The sequence below is a fragment of the Branchiostoma belcheri genome, unplaced genomic scaffold (assembly GCF_001625305.1).
Source record: "Branchiostoma belcheri isolate BF01 breed outbred unplaced genomic scaffold, Haploidv18h27 scaffold23, whole genome shotgun sequence".
In the NCBI taxonomy this organism is placed as follows: Eukaryota; Metazoa; Chordata; class Leptocardii; order Amphioxiformes; family Branchiostomatidae; genus Branchiostoma; species Branchiostoma belcheri.
The window spans coordinates 380,354-402,420 of record NW_017803824.1 but is presented as its reverse complement, the minus strand read 5'-3'; the positions used below and the strand labels follow the sequence as shown (position 1 = coordinate 402,420).

The window sequence follows — 22,067 nt, the reverse complement described above, 5'->3', positions numbered from 1 at the left end:
GTGTAAGGATGTTATCTACAAATAATTTATCATGATATTCGAAAGTATTGATTATGTGGTAGAAGCCGGGGAAATACAGAAATATAATTAAAAAACAAAGTACACCAGAAAACTGTTATAAAGGAAATGGATTTGTTTGAAAACAAAATCTATTCAGCTGCTTGAGTAAAACAGGGCACTATCATAGAAAACGATACATTTTCCGAGTAAAAATATTCTAAAAAATTACGTCGATGGAATAATGTACCTGTTACTGAATTAAATTATTCCAGTAGAGCTTAATGCATATATTTATTACATCTTGTCAATTATAAGCCGTCAAATGTCGCCATGGGGGCGAAAGCATGCGGTGATATCGACAGCTAAAAGTTATAAATATCCAGAGCATGACTAGCAGGAATATAATTACATTTAGGCGGAGGAGCAAGCCGAGAGAAACGTTCTTTTGCATGAATATCGGCGTAGCCCTGAATTACTAGTTCCACTTTTCTTACAGAAAACAGTTGTATATATTTTGTGAAGGAAAGTATACTAGAAAGGTTTGGAAACCAAATGCATAATGTTTACCTTCGAAATTCACATGGTCTAGCCTTACAAACTACTGCTCTGTTTATTCTTACAGACACACTGACATACTAGTATTATGTATGGTGACTATCCCCTCCAACTCTGTCCTGCCACTTGCTACATAATGTAACCCAACACCACAGGGTGTCAACTACAACACCAGTTACCATGGAGACAGCCGTCAGGTCCAGGTCATTGACCTTATGTTTTTTGACAAGTAGAAGACGAAGAGGAAGAAACAGAGCAAAAATAACCTGTTGTGCGAAGGTAAACATAATGTCTCACTGAAATTACCATGGAATACCATCTGTGTTGGTAACCGTACCGTTCGTAAAGTCTTATTGACTCTGAGTCTATCTTTCTAAAACCTGCCAGACTATAGCTATAAAACGCCGGCTTTAATGAGATGAGTGGGTGTATATATGGACACAGATCAACTTGATCCTTCAGTACAGCAGATCGATGGATCAGTCTGCCGGCTGGCGGTGAAACTCCCCGCGGTTCGCCGAGCGGGAAATTAAAGCTGTTCCCTGCCGCTTGTGTCGTGAGTTGGGCAGGCTACACGTAGCCTCCATAGCATGCCAAAAACTGGGGGTCTGGGGGTCTTCAGGGTCTTTGATGTGCTATTTTCGGATTGCATATAGACAACATAGCCGGCCTGATTGAATTACCCCCGTTCTTAGAACTGAGCTAATCAGAAAACAGCCGAAGACCACCAAACCCCCAGTTCTATAAGCCTGCTACGGAGGCTAACTACGCGGCTGTTGTGCCCAGAACCGCGTTTTCTCTAGACAGTCCACTCGTGCCTTTTGGCAAATCTACGTTCTTGGGTGTGCAGAGACTATCCCAAAACCGTGCCTATCTAGTTCTATGGCTGATTGGGTCAGGGTTGGGATCAGGCATGGTTTGGATAGCCTCTACCAGGCTTCGGGAGGCGGCTGGAAAGAGTAGAAATCGGTCAAATAGAGAAAGAGCATGCCAGGGGAGTTAGTCTGCTGGAGAAAACAGTTTGCCGCACTCGCTTATCCAAGAGCGTAGATTTGCCCGCGCACGGTATTTGGATAAAGATAAAAACAGATATCTAAGTCGGCTTAAACCTCTCTTTCAAATGCAACAAGTGTAAAGAACATTCATATAGCCAACCCAAGAAATCTCGTTTATTTATCCCATACCAAACCGACAGGAAATTAAGCATTCTTTCCAATTTAAAGCCAAACCACTGAACTCAGAGCAATCGTTGCTTACTACAAAGAGATCTGGCATCAAATCAGGAGATTATTTGGCGGCTGGTTAGTCCTACCGACTTCACAATCAACCTAACAGTCTCAAAATCACAGACATCTCGTCTTTTCATTCCTAATATATATGCGAAACGACTTGCAAGGAACTTGGCGGATCGCGATGTAAGTAACTAATAGCTTATTTGCAAGTTCATGTCCGTGGGCTAATTGCAACATGGAACAGTAGAATATGCAGGCAGTGCAAGTGCATGGCACACAGTGCACAGGACTGACTGACTTTGAAAAACGTGTTCTCCTAGTTGTTACTGAATTCATCCTACACCTAACTAACGATGAGTTACGCTTGGCCTTGTTGGACAAGCCTGGAGACCTTTGAAATCAGCAACAGTGCCGTGTGATTGCACTTTGTTTATGCGAAAAACGTGTCTGGAATACCTATGTTGTAGTCGTTACTATATCCATCCTACACCTAAGTATACGTTACGGTTGACGTTCTTGGCCACGCCTAGAGACCTCTAAAATTAGCAAACCGTGCAGGTTTACCAGAGAGTGATCTGATTTTGTTTTATGCTATGAAAACGTGTCCACTAAAAATATTTCGTAGTCAGCCATCCTACATCAAATTACGAGTTACGGTTGAAGTTTTTGAACACGCCCTGAGACCTCTAAATCAGCAAACCATGCCAACTTGTTTAACAGAGGGCGATCTGGCTTTGTTTTATGCTATGAAACACGCGTCCGCGATAACTATTTTGTAGTCAGCATTGAATCCATCCCCCATCAAATTACGAGTTACGGTTGAAGTTTTTGAACACGCCCTGAGACCTCTAAAATCAGAAAACCGTGCCAACTTGTTTACCAGAAGGTGATCTGGCTTTGTTTTATGCTATGAAAAACGCGTCCGCGATAACTATTTTGTAGTCAGCACTGAATCCATCGCACATCTAATATGAGTTACGGTTGTTGAAGTCGTTGGAAAAATCACCGAACCGTGCCAGGCTTACTCCGAGATGATGTATGATTCTCGTAAGAGTTGTCTCTACACGCGTGGACGGACCGTCAAACACGAGAAGGTTTAACCCGGCTCAATATTAACACCTCAAAACAGACGACTTTTGCTGTAATAGAGGGTGACGGTCCATCGGGCATCGGTAGAATCCACCCTGGCAAAATTGAGATCAGAGCTGACAGTTAAATGATGTTTGATGCTTGTTTATGAAATCTGCGAGCAGATCTTTTTGTGGCTGCAAGACAGTATGAAATACAAATAGGCATGGCTCAATATTAACACTTCAAAACAGACGACTTTCGCAGTAATAGAGGGTGACGGTCCATCGGGCAGCGGTAGAACCCACCCTGGCACGATTCAGATCAGAACTGACAGTTAAATTATGTTTGATGCTTGTTTATGTGGAATAGCTCAATTGGTAGAGTGCTCGCTTTGTAACCGGGAGGTCGTGAGTTCAAACCCCGGCCGGGTCATACCAAAGACTTTAAAAATGGTACACACTTCTTTCTCTGCTTAGCACTCAGCACATATGAGAAAAAGTGTGGGGAGGTCAAACACACAGCACTACCAGCGGACCAGCCCCCTGCTGTAGTGCATTGCACTACTGTGTGTCGCCCAAGGGCTACAGAAATGGATATGGGCACCACCCTACGCTCTGCATAAGAAGCATGGGAGACCTTTCCTTTTTCCTTTCCTTGTTTATGTAATCTCCAAGCAGATCTTTTTGTGGCTGCAAGACAGTATGAAGTAGGCATGGCTCAATATTAACACTTCAAAACAGACGACTTTCCATCGGGCAGCGGTAGAATCCTCCCTGGCAAGATTTAGATCAGAACTGACAGTTAAATGATGTTTGATGCTTGTTTCAAAGATCTGCTGGCAACCTGCGAGCAGATCTTTTGGTGGCTGAAAGACAGTATGAAATAGGCCAGACATTATCTATTTGCTAATCTCCAAGCAGATCTTTTAGTGTGGGTAAGACTTCGGTGGGGAAATGGATACAGACTGGCCAATTTGATACTGTCTTACCCCCACCAAAAGATCTGCTTGGAGATTATCTATTTGCTACCCGAATTGGCTGGCAAAAGAAGATATCATTACAAAAAGAGAGCCCAATAAAACCAATAAAGACGTGAAATCTCGAGCCTCTGCTTTGATGCCCAGGCCTGTTTTATGACCACAGGCGCGTTGATTGTAAATTCTACTGACATTTAGAGGCAGGGTCGCAGAGCTTGGATTGCTAACATCAAATCGAATCAAGCATGACCAATGGGGTTGATACATGGCTGTCTTTAACATTGTCGTGTTTCATAGGTAATAAACGGAGACGTATACGAGGCATTAAATGGTGGCTGTAACGTTGTATGACTTAATATCGATCACTGGACAGATGATTTGCGAACGTGAGAGCACTTTTTGTGGAGTAGTGTTTGGAGTGTAGCCTCTACCAGGCTTCGGGAGGCGGGAAAGAGTTGAAGTTAGCCAAATAGACAGATGACATGCCAGGGGAGTTGGTCCGCTTGGAGAGTACAGTTTGCGGCACTCAGGTGCTCTTTCCAGCCTCCTCCCGAAGCCTGGTAGAGGCTATTTAGAGTGCACACCCAGGGCATACCGAATCAATCAACTGAAACCCGATCTCCGCCCACTCACCTCCAATCCTCTATGCTCAGGACAAGATACATACAAACTCCCCATAAACCTAGCCTCCTTCACAGTCTTGTTGGGCGTCGGCGTTATTTTTTCTCTGAGCGACGCGAGTAATATGCCGCCGCGAGGGACGATTTGCTGCCGAGGGAGTTTTTGAGAGAAGGTTTCGCGCTCGTTGTTGGAGCGGCATATTACTTGCGTCGCTCAGAGAAAAAATAACGCCGACGCCCAACAAGACTGCGAAGGAGGCTACCATAAACCAGCGCCACCCAAAACAACACTTCCGTCCCGGAAGTAATCAGAATGACTGTAACACACGGGGTTTACCAGTCACGGGTTAACTAGATAGGCTTTGTGCCAGAAATGGGAGCAAAGAATGCATACGCACAGGACAGGAGCAAAGGTACGACCTGCGACCTGAAGAAATTGATATGGTGTTCTAGTAAAATGGGGGAAAGACAAAGGGGAAAACAATCTGGCGCAGTGTACTATATTGACGCTTGTTGAATAGAAATAAGGCAGGGTCTTATCGGATAAACGGTACAAAATGTATGCCATGTTCTCTATAAGTCATAGAATATGTCCAAAAGACAAACTCATGAACCCGCCAGAAATAGCACTTGCACATATGTACCGATCATGAAAATACTGTCGACACAGAATGACGTTGCATTCTATAGCAGTGGGCAACATACAGTATCATACGTTGCACGCGTACGCATCTAGCCTGAAGGCAGAAATAGGACAACATGTGGTAGTAACTGTGTTATCAACATCCTGTAGCTGCGGCGTCCAGTCACGTCGAAAACACTGTAACGTAATGATAGCACATTACCGCGTAATCACATTCGTTGTAGGTCGTGGTGCGATTTTGATGCCGTAGAAGCAGGCTGTGGGAAAACCAACAACTGGCGAGGATCTAGGACAGCCTTACCCGCTGAATTTTGCAGGACACGATCACGACTATCCCAATAATGTGCTGAGATTGCGATCGTAGGACGGTCGCACGACGTATTTTACTGGGCCTTTAGTACCAACCGAACCTTTAGGCGCAAAATATAAGAAAATCTACAACATCCGCCAGTAGCTTTGCCGATACTACAATGAACAGCTGTACAGCATTCTAGGCTGCATGGTATTTAAAGAAATATAATCTTACCATGATTTTCGCTACCTCTTCGGTACGCAGTTTCCTTGGTGTAGTGACTTGTTGAGGACCGACTTGTAGTATCTCCTGTAGTCCTGTGATTTCAGTAGCTGGATCCTTCTAAACACGGCAGAGACTCCACTGTAGTACGTATATTTACTAACAACCGGCTGCCCGATTCCCTAAGCGATCCTACGGCGTTTTCGGACGGCCCGGCGCGCGCGACGCAGTCAGCTTAGCGCAGTGAAGCTTCGGCGATGGACATCAATAGAAACCACTACATCCCATTAGTTCCCGCACATCGCCGCGGACTTAGAGCTGTAAATGATGTGAAGAGCGCCTCTCAACGTCACGACCGCGGGAGCCGGTGGCGACGTCACACGCTTTGGGTAAACGGATCACGGAGAAGGAACGTTAGAGAAGCGAGAACACGCCACGCCCCCGGAGATTTCACGTCGCCTAGCAGCGCTCCGACGTCTACGCACAGGTGAGGTACGTCAGGTGGGAGTCGATATGAGACGCCATATTCTAATCATCTACATCCGCGGTCTGCCACTAGTACTGCAATCAACAATTATGTTTCGCAGAAGAGCAACATCTTGTTTTTGCTCTGTTTCGTATTTGAAGCAGGTCACTGACGTCTACGCACAGGTGAGGTACGTCAGGTGGGAGTCAATATGAGAAGCATCCCAGCTGCCACATTCTAGTCATCTGCATCCGCAGTGATTCACTACAGTCAACTTTTTTAATGTTTCGCAGAAGGAAAACATTTTGTTTTTGTTCTGTTTCTTCCTATTCTTTTTTCAGACAATAAAGGTCAATGGCCCGGGGAAGACGGTTGTCACCATGGCAACTGGTGCCGTAGCAGACACCCTGTGGCGTTGGATTACGTTATGTAGCAAGTGGCAGGACACAGTTGAGGGGGCTGGTCAGCACATATACGAATGCGTTTAAGTTCAAGTAAGAACTAACAGAGCGCTCCCCGTAGGTGTAGCTAGTTTCTTCAGTTTTGTTCATAAGCCGGAATCCAGTGTAAACATATGCAGACGCCATAGCCAGTGCGACGTAAACGCCAAATATGCACTTAATAATTGCATGAAATTTAGTATTTAAGCATACTTTATGCATGCGTATAGGATCATTTAATGGTTGTCAGGTACACTGAAATAACTGGACCTTTAAGCGTGCTATGCGGTGCGCTTGAACTTCGGGTGTCGTGAGGTTATCACAGGTTCATACACGATGCAAAAAAAAAGAAGACAAGAGATAGCTTTAGTAATCGCTCCTCATCTCACCCTATTCTTGTCGTGACTGTCACCGAAGCGAGTAAAGAATCCTATATATTCACTCGGAATATTACCTGTTTGGCGGCGGCCGCCTACTACAGGCCCAGTCACCCCGCAAAAGATTGTTCAGCCATTGCGGGCACTAATGATGCTGAAAAGGCACAGCCAGGCAACAGGAACTACATTTCATGGATGGCGTCCCATGAGTTGACTGAAACAGGAATGATATTGAACGATATTCTAATAGCATTAAACCTAGTTAATAGTATTTACTACGTATGTAGTATATTTTTCGATAGCTTTAACCATTCTGCGCCCTAATGATGTTTGAAAGACACAGTCAGGCAACAGAAAGTACATTTCATGGATGGCGTCCCATATCATGTGTAGCCGAAATCGTTTCAAACTTAATGTTTTACGACGTAAGTACTATATTTTTCCATAGTTTTAGCCCTTCTGGGTCGGTCCTAATGATGTTCGAAAGGTGCAGTTAGACAACATTTGGTGAACATTGACAGAAGACTTCACAGTTAATAGTTATGCCCCGAAATGTACGTTATACCGATCCTTTATACCCCCTCCATACATACTACCTGAAATGCCCCTCACATTCTACGTTCGAATCATTTGGTGTTTATTTGTATTTTTTCGCTTTAATAGACAACCAACGTTGAGTGTGCAACTAGCTGTCATACAAAAACCAAACTAACTTCAAGTAGCCTTAACAACCGTGTACTGCCAACACAGCAGCCCTTAATTGCCAAGGACCTACACTGGCTATTCCCGATATAAAGCATCACCTGGTAATTTGACTCCGCTCTTTGATACACATCAAAAGCGGTTTGTGTTCAAACTAATGATCGTTATTTCGTGGCCGGTCGCGAGGATGTGTCAGTCTCAAAAACTGGGCCACTCTTTGAAAAGCTGGGATGGCGCAGATTTGCACGGATGATCTGAGGAATAGAATTCCTATTTAGTGGTGATCGGTGGAGTATGAAGAGGCCCATACCCCCCCCCTACACACACACACACACATACATACATACATACACACACACATACATACATACACACACACACACACATACATACATACATACACACACATGCACGCACACGCACACATCCTAACTGATGAAATGACAAAGAAACACATTACAGAGCAACAGAAAGACGTAAGAAGCTCAGACTGAATCGCTTTTGGCTTGGATACATGAACAACAGAAGCAAGGCACATTACAAGCTCTCAGCTGTGTATAATACGGGTTAGACTGTAGTGCCCCATCCACCACCATTGTACGAGTGCTCGACCTTCCATTACTCGTACAATACAGTCTATCCCCCAGGTAGCGCCGGCTGTTTCACCCTTTTACCTCGCCAGTCTCAGAGCCTATAGTCCCCATCAAGGGTGTGCATTTAGTACTATTCAATGAGGAATACGTTCAAGTATTTTTATACTCGTACAATACTCGAGAAGGTTGCTTAAAAGCGAGCCAACTCAGCTAGCTTCAAGATTAACGGAAAATTGAAAGGGAGGGATTTGAAGTGACTACAATGATCGGAAAGCTACATCTAAAGGGTACAAGCTAAGTGCAAGGTGACGTGAATACATAAGATGGGACACGTGTGCGTTAATGGCAACGAAGATTGCTTCATGGGTAAGGGGGTGTAAGTAACTTTAAAAAGTAACCGTGGGTCTCAAAATTATCAAATCGTCGATACTTCAAGATTGTAGCTGTTAAGTAATTGATTATATTTCTTTTATATGTAAAGGACTCCAGGAAGGACTAGTAAACAAACATTGTATTACGAACGGAGATTCCTAATAAACATAAACATACTTCCGAAAATAGTTTCATCAGGTTGGTAAAACTTAAGAGATAGGGGAATTCTTTTTACACAACCAAAGAGTCTCACCGAAACGTCAGCGAGGTGAGACTCTTTGGTTGTGTAAAAAGAATTCCCCTATCTCTTAAACATAAACATAGACTCTTTATTGACACAACAAAAAAAAGTATAGAGACTTTTGTATGGTCTTCTACAACTTAACTAAAGATCTAACAAAGCTAAATACATGTGTGGATAACTTCATCTTACGTACAGAGTACATGTATGATGTAACAATAACGGTTAACTATTCTCTAACATGTGTTACATAAGAATTGGCAATTAGCAGTCCATCCATAGCTTCTTGAGTTATTCCGTTCAGAAACAGAAACACCGTTAAAACTTCTTTCCCAAGGTACATAATACTCACTCCAAAAACAGACGTGACACCACAAAACCAGAATAAGCGGCACATTGTGTGGCGTTTTGGAAATATGACTCAAATTGTAATCTCCAAGCAAATTCTGTGGGGCAACGGGGGACTATATTGGCCGCCTGTAAACTCTGGGGCGGTCAATATAGAATATAGTCAAGTCAAGTTAATAGCGCAACAATTGCATTGGATACAATGTATGACAAATAACATTTAATAACTATAAACTATTTTTCTAGTGTAACTAATCTAACTTCAATACATGTATATATGTTATAATGGAAGATTACATTTCACATTGCTGTGACATGGTTTGTCATTTGCATAGCATTATGTACATGTACATATTGACCTCGATAGACAGACAGATATAGAGTCGGGGCATGATAAAAGCATATAGACCCCCAATATACAATATAGACCCCCCCCCCTTGTCCCACAGAATTTGTTTGGAGATTACTCAAATTGGACCCGTGTGGCAATTTTGACCACTAAATGTCTCGAAATTGGCCCTATCTATTTCTATATCTTCCCGAAAACCACAACTAATGACCAGTTACTCCACATAATGTTTAACATTACTGTGACTACCGGAAATGCGTCACGGAATTACTACCGGAAATACGTCACGGAGTAAACACTTGGGCCCCGAGGGAATATTCTTGTTGTACATAATCTGCTCATTTCCTGGCTGATAAAAGCTTCCCAACCTTCAAACCGCCCACTCGGGTACTGCTGTACCATCTGCCAAGAAATGCGTTAATGTATAGATAGATTAATCTCCAAATAGATTTTTCGGTGGGGAGAAGACAGTAACAGCCGTGTCCATAATATCACCAGGGTCCATAATATCGTCACCTTGAGAAATAGTGTGCTTTAAGATATTTTTACTGCAACATACTTTTGGTATGCACTCCTGCACACCTAGGGTATGTTGCAGTAAAAATATATTTAAGCACACTATTTCTCAAGGTGACGATATTATGGACTATGGTGATATTATGGACACAGATGTTATATCAAATTGTCCACCTTTGGTGGGAAATGGTTACAGACTGGCCAATTTGATACTGTCTTCCCCCACCGAAAGATCTGCTTGGAGATTAATCTTCTTATGAGGTACCCTGCATCGTCTATACATTAATGCATTTCTTGTTAGATTAAGGTAGGTCGCATTTATGAGGGTATCATCTGACTCGAAATTTGAAACAAGCTTGAAAAGACCGGAGCTTGATAAGCTCTCAAGGGGTGTCAACGTACCTCCAACTCTGCGCATGCCTTACAATATCGGGGCAATTATAATAGTTACCGCTAGGAGGCGTTGGGGAAAACTAGGCTTCAGGAGATACATGTGTAACATGACAGGGAAGTTGGCTGCCAGAGAGTACAATTTACTCCCCAGGCATGTCATTTGGTGGTTCTGCTTTTCAGTAGAAACCCATCAAATTAGTAATATTCTGAACTTCAGTTCTTATTACACAACGTACCCCAATGTTCACTTAATTCTACAGTACTTTCTTCACCAAATCCATGCATTTGATTGATACATAGTGAGTAAATCAAACATAAGTCTCCCTGTCTACCAGGCTTCGGGAGGCGGCTGCAAAGAGGTAGAAATTGGCCAAATAGAGAGAGAGAGAACATGCCAGGGGAGTTGCTCCGTTGGAAAGAACAGTTTACTCCCCTGGCATGTTATCTCTCTATTAGGCTTGTGGCTCTCTTAGACACGTAGGCTTGTGCTAGAAGTTGGCCTTTTTATTGCATGATTCACTCACTCACTCAATTCATTCATTCAATTAACGATTTATTCATTCATTCGATTATTTATTCATTCTTTAATCAATTTCCATTCTTTAATAAGTAACAGGCCTGGATAAAACCCGAAACACAATTATTAATAATTTATCATTTGTTACACAAAGTTTGAGAATACACAACATGTATTAGAGTTGCCAAATGTTTTGCATGTCAATCTGTTGTACATGGAAGAGGTATAGCATGATTCAATTTTGAAAACTGATTTTTCATTCAATACATCAAACAATCTTGAAAGACATCAGAACAATCCAGTGGATCCAGTTCTACATATTGCACTTGTGGGTGTTTTATAGAAATGACAAGTTATAAACTAAATGATTAATAATAAATTTGATGTAGAACAATTGTTTGATTGCACAGTACATGAACATCTTCAGTTAAGTTTGTACTAATCTATCAATTGAAATTGAACAGGTTAAACAATAAAAAATTGACACAATAAAAGTACAGCAACTTTCCTTCCTAAGGTCTACTACAACATTTACTATACATACAAACAAGAGGATACAAACTGAAGCTACAATCTTTAGCTTAAGTGCACTCCACTTTGGTCTGTACACTTCATAGTGAGATATTAGAATTATGACATTTCATAATAGATAATTTAGTGTATAAATTAGTACCTGTTCTCATGTCATGAAGTGAAAACGTGTGGTGACACCTTAGGAGTTATGGCATGTTACTTTTTACATTGTACCTTGAGTACTAAGATGCAAGATATTCAAAATGATTTAGTGGGTCATCAGTAGGTTTGACTTTATTTCTCCCCTCCCACAGCTTCCATGGACTTATTAGTGAGTGCGACAGAAGCAGTTGTCAGTAGCCCCCCCCCCCAGCCAAGGGAGAGGACCATCACTCACCCCCTCCCCCCCCGAGGAACTGGCCAAGATGATCTACGACTCCTGTGGGGAAGACAGTAGCACCGCTGTGCTTACACAGGTAAGGGATTCCTGACAGTATGGCTCTTTTTGTAGGGGTAGACTCCATAGGTTTGACATCTGATGTTACTGTAAAGATTTGTATCAGGGTCCAAGATGTCTGTGTGGATTCATTCTTTTTCAGTGTTCAGCTTGAAGGAATTAAATATCAGGTCATTGCTGAATGATACAGTAACTCCTCTCCATCTGCAGTGCCTGTTCATAGTAGTTGGTTGCTATTCTGTGGTCACCCATATTATACCAGGCTGACCCCAGGCTGTTAAATAAGGTGGCAATGTCGGGAATGTGAATCTTGTAATATATGTTTCAATGAAACATTCAATGGATGACTTTTGTCTTGGCTGTAAACCTACTGAGCCATAGTCAAGGCTTGTTGGCAGAGACTGATTGCCTTCCTGTGATCACCCAGGTTGTACCAGGCTGTCTCCAGGTTGTTAAGTGAGGTGGCAATGTGAGGATGTGGTGTACTCTGACCATAGATACTCCTGTTCGTCCGCAGTGCCTGTTCATAGTAGCTGATTGCCTTTAATCTCCAAGACCATTCCAGGCTGACCCCAGGTTGTTGAGTGAGCTGGCAATGTGAGGATGTGGTGTACTCTGACCATAGATACTCCTCCACATCTGCAGTGCCTGTTCACGGTAGCTGATTGCTTTTCTGTGAATACCCAGCTGTTTCCAGGCTGCCCCCAGGTTGTTGAGTGAGGTGGCAATGTGAGGATGTGGTGTACTCTGACCATAGATACTCCTCCTCATCTGCAGTGCCTGTTCATGGTAGCTGCATGCTTTCCTGTGATCACCCAGCTGGTTCCAGGCTGACCCCAGGTTGTTAAGTGAGGCGGCAATGTCAGGATGTGGTGTACTCTGACCATAGATACTCCTGTTCGTCCGCAGTGCCTGTTCATAGTAGCTGATTGCCTTTAATCTCCAAGACCATTCAAGGCTGACCCCAGGTTGTTGAGTGAGCTGGCAATGTGAGGATGTGGTGTACTCTGACCATAGGTACTCCTGTTCATCTGCAGTGCCTGTTCATGGTAGCTCATTGCTTTCCTGTGATCACCCAGCTGGTTCCAGGCTGACCCCAGGTTGTTAAGTGAGGCGGCAATGTCAGGATGTGGTGTACTCTGACCATAGATACTCCTGTTCGTCCGCAGTGCCTGTTCATAGTAGCTGATTGCCTTTCTGTAATCACCAAGACCATTCCAGGCTGACCCCAGGTTGTTGAGTGAGCTGGCAATGTGAGGATGTGGTGTACTCTGACCATAGGTACTCCTCCTCATCTGCAGTGCCTGTTCATGGTAGCTGATTGCTTTCCTGTGATCACCCAGCTGGTACCAGACAAACCCCAGGTTGTTGAGTGAGGTGGCAATGTCAGGATGTGGTGTACTCTGACTATAGATACTCCTGTACATCTTCAGTGCCTGTTCATGGTAGCTGATTGCTTTCCTGTGATCACCCAGCTGGTGCCAGGCTGACCCCAGGTTGTCGAGTGAGGTGGCAATGTCAGGATGTGGTGTACTCTGACCATAGATACTCCTTTTCATCTGCAGTTCCTGTTCATAGTAGCTGATTGCTTTCCTGTGATTACCCAGCTGGTGCCAGGCCCCCCCCAGGTTGCCAAGTAAGGTGGTAATGTGAGGATGTGGTGTACTCTGACCATAGATACTCCTGTACATATGCAGTGCCTGTTTATAGTAGCTGACTGCTTTCCTGTGATCACCCAGATCAAGCCAGGTTCTCCCCAGATTGTTGAGTGAGGCGGCAATGTCAGGATGTGGTGTACTCTGACCATAGATACTCCTCCTCATCCCCAGTGCTTGTTCACCGTAGCTGATTGCTTTCCTGTGATCACCCAACTTGTGCCAGGCTCCCCCCAGGTTGTTAAGTGATGCGGCAATATCAGGATGTGGTGTACTCTGACCATAGATACTCCTCTCCATCTGCAGTGCCTGTTCATAGTAGCTGATTGCCTTCCTGTAATCACCCAGCAGGTGCCAGGCTCCCCCCAGGTTGTTAAGTGAGGTGGCAATGTCAGGATGTGGTGTACTCTGACCATAGATACTCCTCTTCATCTGCAGTGCCTGTTCATAGTAGCTTATTGTTTTCCTGTGATCACCCAGGTGGTGCCAGGCTAACCCCAGGTTGTTGAGTGAGGTGGCAATGTGAGGATGTGGTGTACTCTGACCATAGATACCTTTTCCCATCTGCAGTGCCTGGTCATAGTAGCTGATTGCTTTCCTGTGATCACCCAGATCGTGCCAGGCTCCCCCCAGGTTGCTAAGTGAGGTGGCAATGTGGGGATGTGGTGTACTCTGACCATAGATACTCCTGTACATCTGCAGTGCCTGTTCATAGTAGCTGATTGCTTTCCTGTGATCACCCAGGTGTTTCCAGGCTGACCCCAGGTTGCTAAGTGAGGTGGCAATGTCAGGATGTGGTGCACTTTGACCATAGATACTCCTCTCCATCTGCAGTGCCTGTTCATAGTAGCTGATCGCTTTCCTGTGATCACCCAGCTGGGACCAGGCTGACCCCATGTTGTTAAGTGTTCTGGCGATGTGAGGATGTGGTGCACTCTGACCATAGATACTCCTGTTCATCTGCAGTGCCTGTTCGTAGTTGCTGATTGCTTTCCTGTGATCACCCAGCTGTTCCCAGGCTCCCCCCAGGTTGTTAAGTGAGATGGCAATGTGAGGATGTGGTGTACTCTGACCATAGATACTCCTGTACATCTGCAGTGCCTGTTCATAGTAGCTGATTGCTTTCCTATGATCACCCAGCTGGTACCAGGCTAACCCCATGTTGTTAAGTGTTCTCGCGATGTGAGGATGTGGTGCACTCTGACCATAGATACTCCTGTTCATCTGCAGTGCCTGTTCATAGTTGCTGATTGCTTTCCTGTGATCACCCAGCTGTTCCCAGGCTCCACCCAGGTTGTTAAGTGAGGTGGCAATGTCAGGATGTGGTGTACTCTGACCATAGATACTCCTGATCATCTGTAGTGCTTGTTCATAGTAGCTGACTGCTTTTCTGTGATCACCCAGCTGTTTCCAGGCTGACCCCAAGTTGTTAAGTGAGCTGGCAATGTCAGGATGTGGTGTACTCTGACCATAGATACTCCTCCTCATCTGCAGTGCTTGTTTATGGTAGCTGATTTCTTTCCTGTAATCACCCAACTGGTTCCAGGCAGACCCCATGTTGTTAAGTGAGGTAGCAATGTGAGAATGTGGTGTACTCTGACCATAGATACTCCTTTCCATCTGCAGTGCCTGATCACAGTAGCTAATTGCTTTCCTGTGATCACCCAGATCATGCCAGACTGACCCCAGGTTGTTGAGTGAGGTGGCAATGTCAGGATGTGGTGTACTCTGACCATAGATACTCCTCCTCATCCGCAGTGCCTGTTCATAGTAGCTGAGTGCTTTCTTGTGCTCACCCAGGTCGTTCCAGGCTGACCCCAGGTTGTTGATTGACTCGGAAATGTAAGGATGTGGTGTACTCTGACCATAGATACTCCTGCTCATCTGCAGTGCCTGTTGATGATAACTAATTGCTTTTCGGTTATCGGCTACCATGTGGCAAGCATTTCCTACTCTGATGAGCAATTCTATTCTGCCAGTGTCTTTAGCATTCTTCAGGGCTGCTTGATAGCAGCTAATAGCCGACCTATATCTGCATACCCCTGAGAACATTATTGCACGCACTTTGGGAGAATCATCATATAAATCAGACAAGGAATTAAGAATTGTTTTCTTTCTTAAAACTTTTGACAAATCCCTCTTCAGAGGGACTGCTGTGTAATAGTATCTGAAAAGCTGCTTTTCATTTGATACATGGAAAACTGGATTCAGTACATTTGTTTGTACTTCATCGTTCATGTTCTTTTCCTTTAGTACTGTTTCCATTGACGCCATAGCTGACAAGTTTTCCTTCTGTCCTCCATTTGCAATGTATGTTCTGAGCCTGAGTTCTGCTGAGATGCTGGTAAGCACTGTCATGTGATGTGCATTGTTGGCACTAATCACTTGTTGGCTTTCCAGGTCTTCTATTGTCTCCCAAACTGTAGTAGGTATGATGCTTGAATACAGCGCCATGCAGTCCACTGTTATAGCTGGGAAGCGATAGAGTTCTTTCTTTACATCAATCAGCCTTGCTGTAATTGTTATTGACTCATTGTAGCTTTCACTGTTTTCCTTCAGAGTCTCTTGTGCCAGTTGTTGGGCCATTTTACCTCCATTAGCTTTCAGTATCTTCACTGTGATGACTATGTATGTGTCAATCAAATCCTGGTCCCCTGCTATCAGGCATGGATTTCGTAAGATAGTGGCAAGGTGGTATCCTTCTTTCAGGTATAATGTGGCATCCTTTTGTAGAATTGCAGCCATGTTCTCTGGGGTGCATATGAGTTCACTGGGGGGTTCGTTCATAGTTCTTTGTCTGCCCAGTGGAGTCTTGCTTGCTTTTGGCATGGAACCATCAAATGCAAACCCACGTGGTGTAACAGAGTCATAGAACCAGTTGTCCAGTGGATCATCTGAGTAGAAGTCATTGATAGACTTTATTCCCACTGCTGGGAGAATGGTTTCTCCAAGATTGACCACCTTGAGATGTAGATAGTGGGTGAGGTTGCGGAAATACACAAGACATTCTTCACTTTCTTCCTCTACCAAAATGACAAACTCCAGGTCTGAGTATGGAGTTACCAGTGCTGTGGCCTGTGAACCCAAACCTATCATGGCATACTTACAGGGAGTGGGGCCTATTAACCCAATACACTCTTCTACAAGCAGAAGGATAAAATCCTTCCTTTGTTGTGCAATTTTCTCAAACAACTGTCTGACTGCCTGAGCTCGTTTTCCCTCTATCTCTTGGACACATGGGTCATCTTCATCATGTATGTAGGGATTCAGTTGTTGGTCAATGTTTTCCATCTCCAGCTTGATCTGGTCCCGCATCTCCTTCAGCTGTTCCTTGTGTTTCTTTGTGTCATCTAGGCTCATATTACGATGAATGTCTACAACACATGTACATTTTAGAAATGATGTTTCTACTTCTTTAGCCTTTGTTATAATGTTATGTGTAAAGATATCATTATTTGACCTTGCTATTGCTGCATTGTACAGTGCAACTGCTTTGACAAAGTCTCCCCCGTCTCCTGTCTGCTGACCTCGCTTACTGTAGACATCACCCAACTTGCACAGGGGCTCCACCTCTCTCTGGTACTGCTGGGCAGTGGGGTCTGGAAGATTGTACCCAATGTTGGATAAATATATGTCGTCTCATCCTTTTTGTACCCGCCATAAACATGAACTATGCCTAATATGTACATTACAAGTTATGATGTGATGCATATTATATTTTACTGGTTTACAGTCCCTCTACTTTAAAGACTCCTCTTTCTATTTGCTTATTGTATCTGACAGTATAGCCTTACCTCTCACATGTACCATCTTAAGTGCTGCTGCAAAGTGCCGCTCTGCTGAGTCCAGGTCTGAGATGGCAAGGGATGTTTCACCTTTCTTGAGGTGCTCCTTTTGCAGTCTTGAAATAAAAGACAGACATTGTGTTATATTGTAATTGTGGATTGGTCAAGCAATGCCCATATAAACATGATAACCCTACCATTTTGAAATCAAGGCACAATGTTGAATGTAAATTGTGTACTTCAGAGTAGTTAGTACCCCTGGATCCATACATGTGTAGAAAATGTTTCCTTTGTGTTTATCATATTATTAGTCATGCAAATAGGAGACTGTACAATGTAGATCATACTCACCTGTCTGTGTCTTCTTCTCCAGTATTTCCAGTTGTTGGAACACTGGCTTTTGTTGTTTCTTTTGCTTTGCTGCATCAAAACAAATGAATATCTATTATAGTTATACTTGGCACAGTAGTTTTGTCATGTAACATTAAAACAGTTGCAAACTTAAGTTTAAGAAAACTTTGTTTCCCCACCTTGGTATCCTTGATATCCCTGTGACGTTCCCCACCTTGCACCGCTTTTTCTCTCTTGGTCTTGACTTTCTAGAGGACAACTGCTGCATGCATATGGTGATAATTAGTTGTTTACATTGTTTATAATCTATAATATTATGATATCATGATCATGAAAATGGCCTGGCAGAAAACCAGATCAGAAATATGACATCAGTAATATCAAGTAAAACCACTCACCTGTGCTGCAGCTTCCTTGGTCTTCTCCAAGTACAAAATCCTATGGTGCAGAGTCTGTTTTGTCTCAGGATCTGCGCATCTTGTCAGGGCTTTCTTGTACATGGCGTGTGCCTTGGAGAACTGGGATATGTCAGAGGTTTTCTTGCCTTCCTTGAGGTAGAAATCTCCAAGTGATTTCAGAACCTCAAGCTCCAAGAACACATCGCTGTTCCCAATTGCAGTCACTAACATTGATGTGTAAGTCTGTTCATAGCAGTTTTTGACACTTCTGTCCAGCTTGTGACAAATCTGTGCCACCCTTAAGACATGATTGTCAGCCTTACCCCAGTAGTCTTCTGACAGCTGTGGACTGTACCCCTGCAGCAGTTGTCTGGAGAGTTTCTCCATGTAGCAGATGCGATGTTCTAGCGTCTCTCGCATGTCTGGATCTTTGCAGCACAGTAGGGCAGCAGCATACAGGGCAGCAACCTTGTCAAACTCTGCCGAATCTTTATTGAGCTTGCCTTTCTGAAGATGCAGGTCTCCAAGCCTTTTCAGGACTTCTGCCTCCATAAAGCCATCCGTGCTAATGATGGCTTCTCTCAGTGCCCGTGCATAACTGACTTCTTGGCTACGATGACTTTTTAGGGACAACTCCAAGTTCTGTAGCTTCTTAACCAGGCTGGTCATCTTGATTTCAGACATTGTATGGTTTTCATTCCAATTAGCAACCTTTTAAAAAAGGAGATAGATATCACTGTACTTTATTATTTTAGCTGCATGTATGATGGCAATTATATCATAAAATTTCTGTCAAGGTGAATTAAAACAGGCCTCCCGGATACCAAGTTGGAAGAAATAGTCCTGATAAATTACATTCATTTGCTAGCATAGAGTCCAAAGTACATTGTAAATCTAAATGAATATCCCATTCTTCTACGCGAAACATAGTACACAGCCTTCGTTCTTTGTGTCATATAGTGACAGATTTTCTCTCTTGTAAATGCAATGACCTGAAATGTGACGGTTGTATAAAGCACATAATGCAAGAGAGTCGCACACATACATGTAGAAATGTCGGTACCCTTGTACATGTTTCAACATATAGTCTAGGCCACAGGCTAAATCGCGTATTAAACCTAATACATCTAGCTCCTGTCACCTCTTTAGACAGACTTCTCTAAATCTCACCTGGATGTGTGGAACTCTACAGCTGTGAGCAAAACGTTTGTGTTTCCCCCTGACTTAGGCGGGATTTTTTACTGCGCCACAGCCGGGACTTTCCACTGAGTCGTGCCTACGTAATCTGTTTAATGACTTAGTAACTTATTAACTTCTATGTTACAGCTGTAACGATTTGGTTATCGGCTCCTATCAGGCTCCTCCTATTTCGTCAGGTATGTAGCAGGGACATATAAAGGGCAAATATATTAAGCTAAACAAGTCTGCGATTTTTTTGTAAAACATAGAAAAAAATTTGGAAATCAACAGGCGCTAAATCTCGTATCAAACCCAACACCTGTAGCTTCTATCAACTCTCATGACAAACTTGTCTAAATCTCACCTGGATGTGTGAGACTCCATAGCTGTGAGCCTGCCTGGGTAGTAGAGTATGTTTCCGTCTGTGTCAGCGAAATGTTTGTGTGTTTCCCCCTGACTCTGTTGGGATTTTTTACTGCACCACTGCTGGGACTTTCCACTGAGTCATGCCTACGTCAACTGTTTAATAACTTAGTGACTTATTAACTTCTATGTTTAACTTACACCTTTAACCATTTGGTTATTGGCTCCTATCAGGTTCCTCCTACTTAGTCAGGTATTTAGCAGGGTCAAATAAAGGGCCAACATTTTTAGCTAAACAAGTCATGTGAAATTTTTGTGAAACATGGAAAACAAAATTTGGAAATCAACAGGCTAAATCTTGTATCAAACCTAATACATGTAGATTCTGTCACCGCTCATGACAAACAGACTTGTCTAAATCTCACCTGGATGTCTGAGACTCCACAGCTGTGAGCCTGCCTGGGTGGTAGAGTTTTGTCTGTTTCCGTCTATGTCAGCAAAACGTTTGTGTTTCCCTCTGACTTAGGCGGGATTTTTTACTGCGCCACAGCTGGGACTTTCCACTGAGTCATGCCTACGTAACCTGTTTAATGACTTAGTAACTTATTAACTTATATATATTACACCTTTAGCCATTTAGTTATTGGCTCCTATCAGGCTCCTCCTACTTAGTCAAGTATTTAGCTGGGACAAATATAGGGCGAACATTTTGAGCTAAACAAGTCCGTAAAATTTTTGTGAAACATGAAAACACAATTTGGAAAGAAACAGGCTAAATCTCGTATCAAACCTAATACATGTAGATTCTGTCACCGCTCATGACAAACGGACTTGTCTAAATCTCACCTGGATGTGTGGAACTCTACAGCTGTGAACCTGCCTTTGTGGTAGAGTTTTGTCTGTTTCCGTCTGTGTCAGCAAAACTTTGTGTTTTCCCCTGACTCAGGTGGGATTTTTTACTGCGCCACAGCTGGGACTTCCCACCGAGTCATGCCTACGTAATCTGTTTAATGACTTAGTAACTTATTAACTTATGTGTTACACCTTTAACCATTTGGTTATTGACTCCAATCAGGCTCCTCCTATTTAGTCAGCTATGTAGCAGGGACAAATAATGGGTAAACATATTGTGCTAAACAAGTCATGTGAAATTTTTGTGAAACATGGAAACAAAATTTGGAAAGCAACAGGCTGAATCTCGTATCAAACCCAATACCTGTATCTTCTGTCAACTCTCATGACATGACAAACAGACTTGTCTAAATCTCACCTGGATGTGTGAGACTCCACAGCTGTGAACCTGCCTGGGTGGTAGAGCTTTGCCTGTTTCTTAATCCACGTCAGCAAAACTTCGTGTTTTCCTCTGACTCAGGTGGGATTTTTTACTGCGCCACGGCCGGGACTTTCCACTGAGTCATGCTTACGTCAACTGTTTAATGACTTAGTAACATATTAACTTATGTTACACCTTTAATCATTTGGCTACTGGCTACTATCAAGGCGGGTATTTAACATGGACAAATAAAGGGCAAACATATATTAATCTAAATGATAAAGATTTACAACTCTGTGACATTTTTGTGAAACTTGTAGAACAAAATTTGGAAAACAAGGTAACATCCTTTTATGTTAAATTGGTAAAACCTGGGAGATAGTACAGATTGTAACAAATAAAAGACATCTATAGTATGCTGTACAGTACTAAGTCTGTGTGTTCGTGTGTGTGTGTATGTGTGTGTGTGTATTAATGTTTATGTCTAACTGATAAACCTTTGTGTAAATGACTCATAAAAACATAATGCACGATAGATGCATGATTTTCAACATTGACGTCATCCTCCCTAATAATTACAATTCTTCCATTTATTCCAGACCCAGGACTTCCTTTTTTGCTCTCTCTTGTCTACGTTTCTATCAGCAAATGTTAAGACTTTACATTATTAAGTAACCTATTGGTATTAGAAGTTAATCTCTAAGTGCCGGTAGATCTTTCGGTGAAAAGATTTCATTTCCAGCACAAAGGCCCTTCTTACCTAGTCTTAGCCAGCAGTTACAATTGTGCAAACAGAGGATCTCTTCGGTGAACTTAGAAGAAGGGATATTAAGTAAAACATGAAAGCTGCGTTGGTGGGCGACATGATTAAGGATTAGACATTTAATCCAAGGTGCCAAAAGCTTCGTCCAAAGTTTCTCTTCATAATCATATAGCTGCAAATCAGGATTATTTCAAGCAAACAAGTTTGCAGAGCAATCAGCTACAAACTGGCATGGACTTACGATCATGAAAAAGCCACAGCATTGCTTCTTGGCAACAATTACTTACCTTCAGTTGCTAGACCTTGGAACGTAAAAAAGTTAATACAATTCTACTCACTTGAAAGAGCAGAAATTCCGTGGGCATATATATTAGGTTGAAGACCAAACTGCGCAGTTGAAGGGCT

General features: G+C 43.1%; 1 pseudogene; it reads right to left on the bottom strand.

The window, feature by feature from the left end:
* Positions 1-11,868: 11,868 nt before the first annotated feature.
* LOC109470535 lies at positions 11,869-20,981 on the bottom strand (annotated as a pseudogene).
* Positions 20,982-22,067: the final 1,086 nt, after the last annotated feature.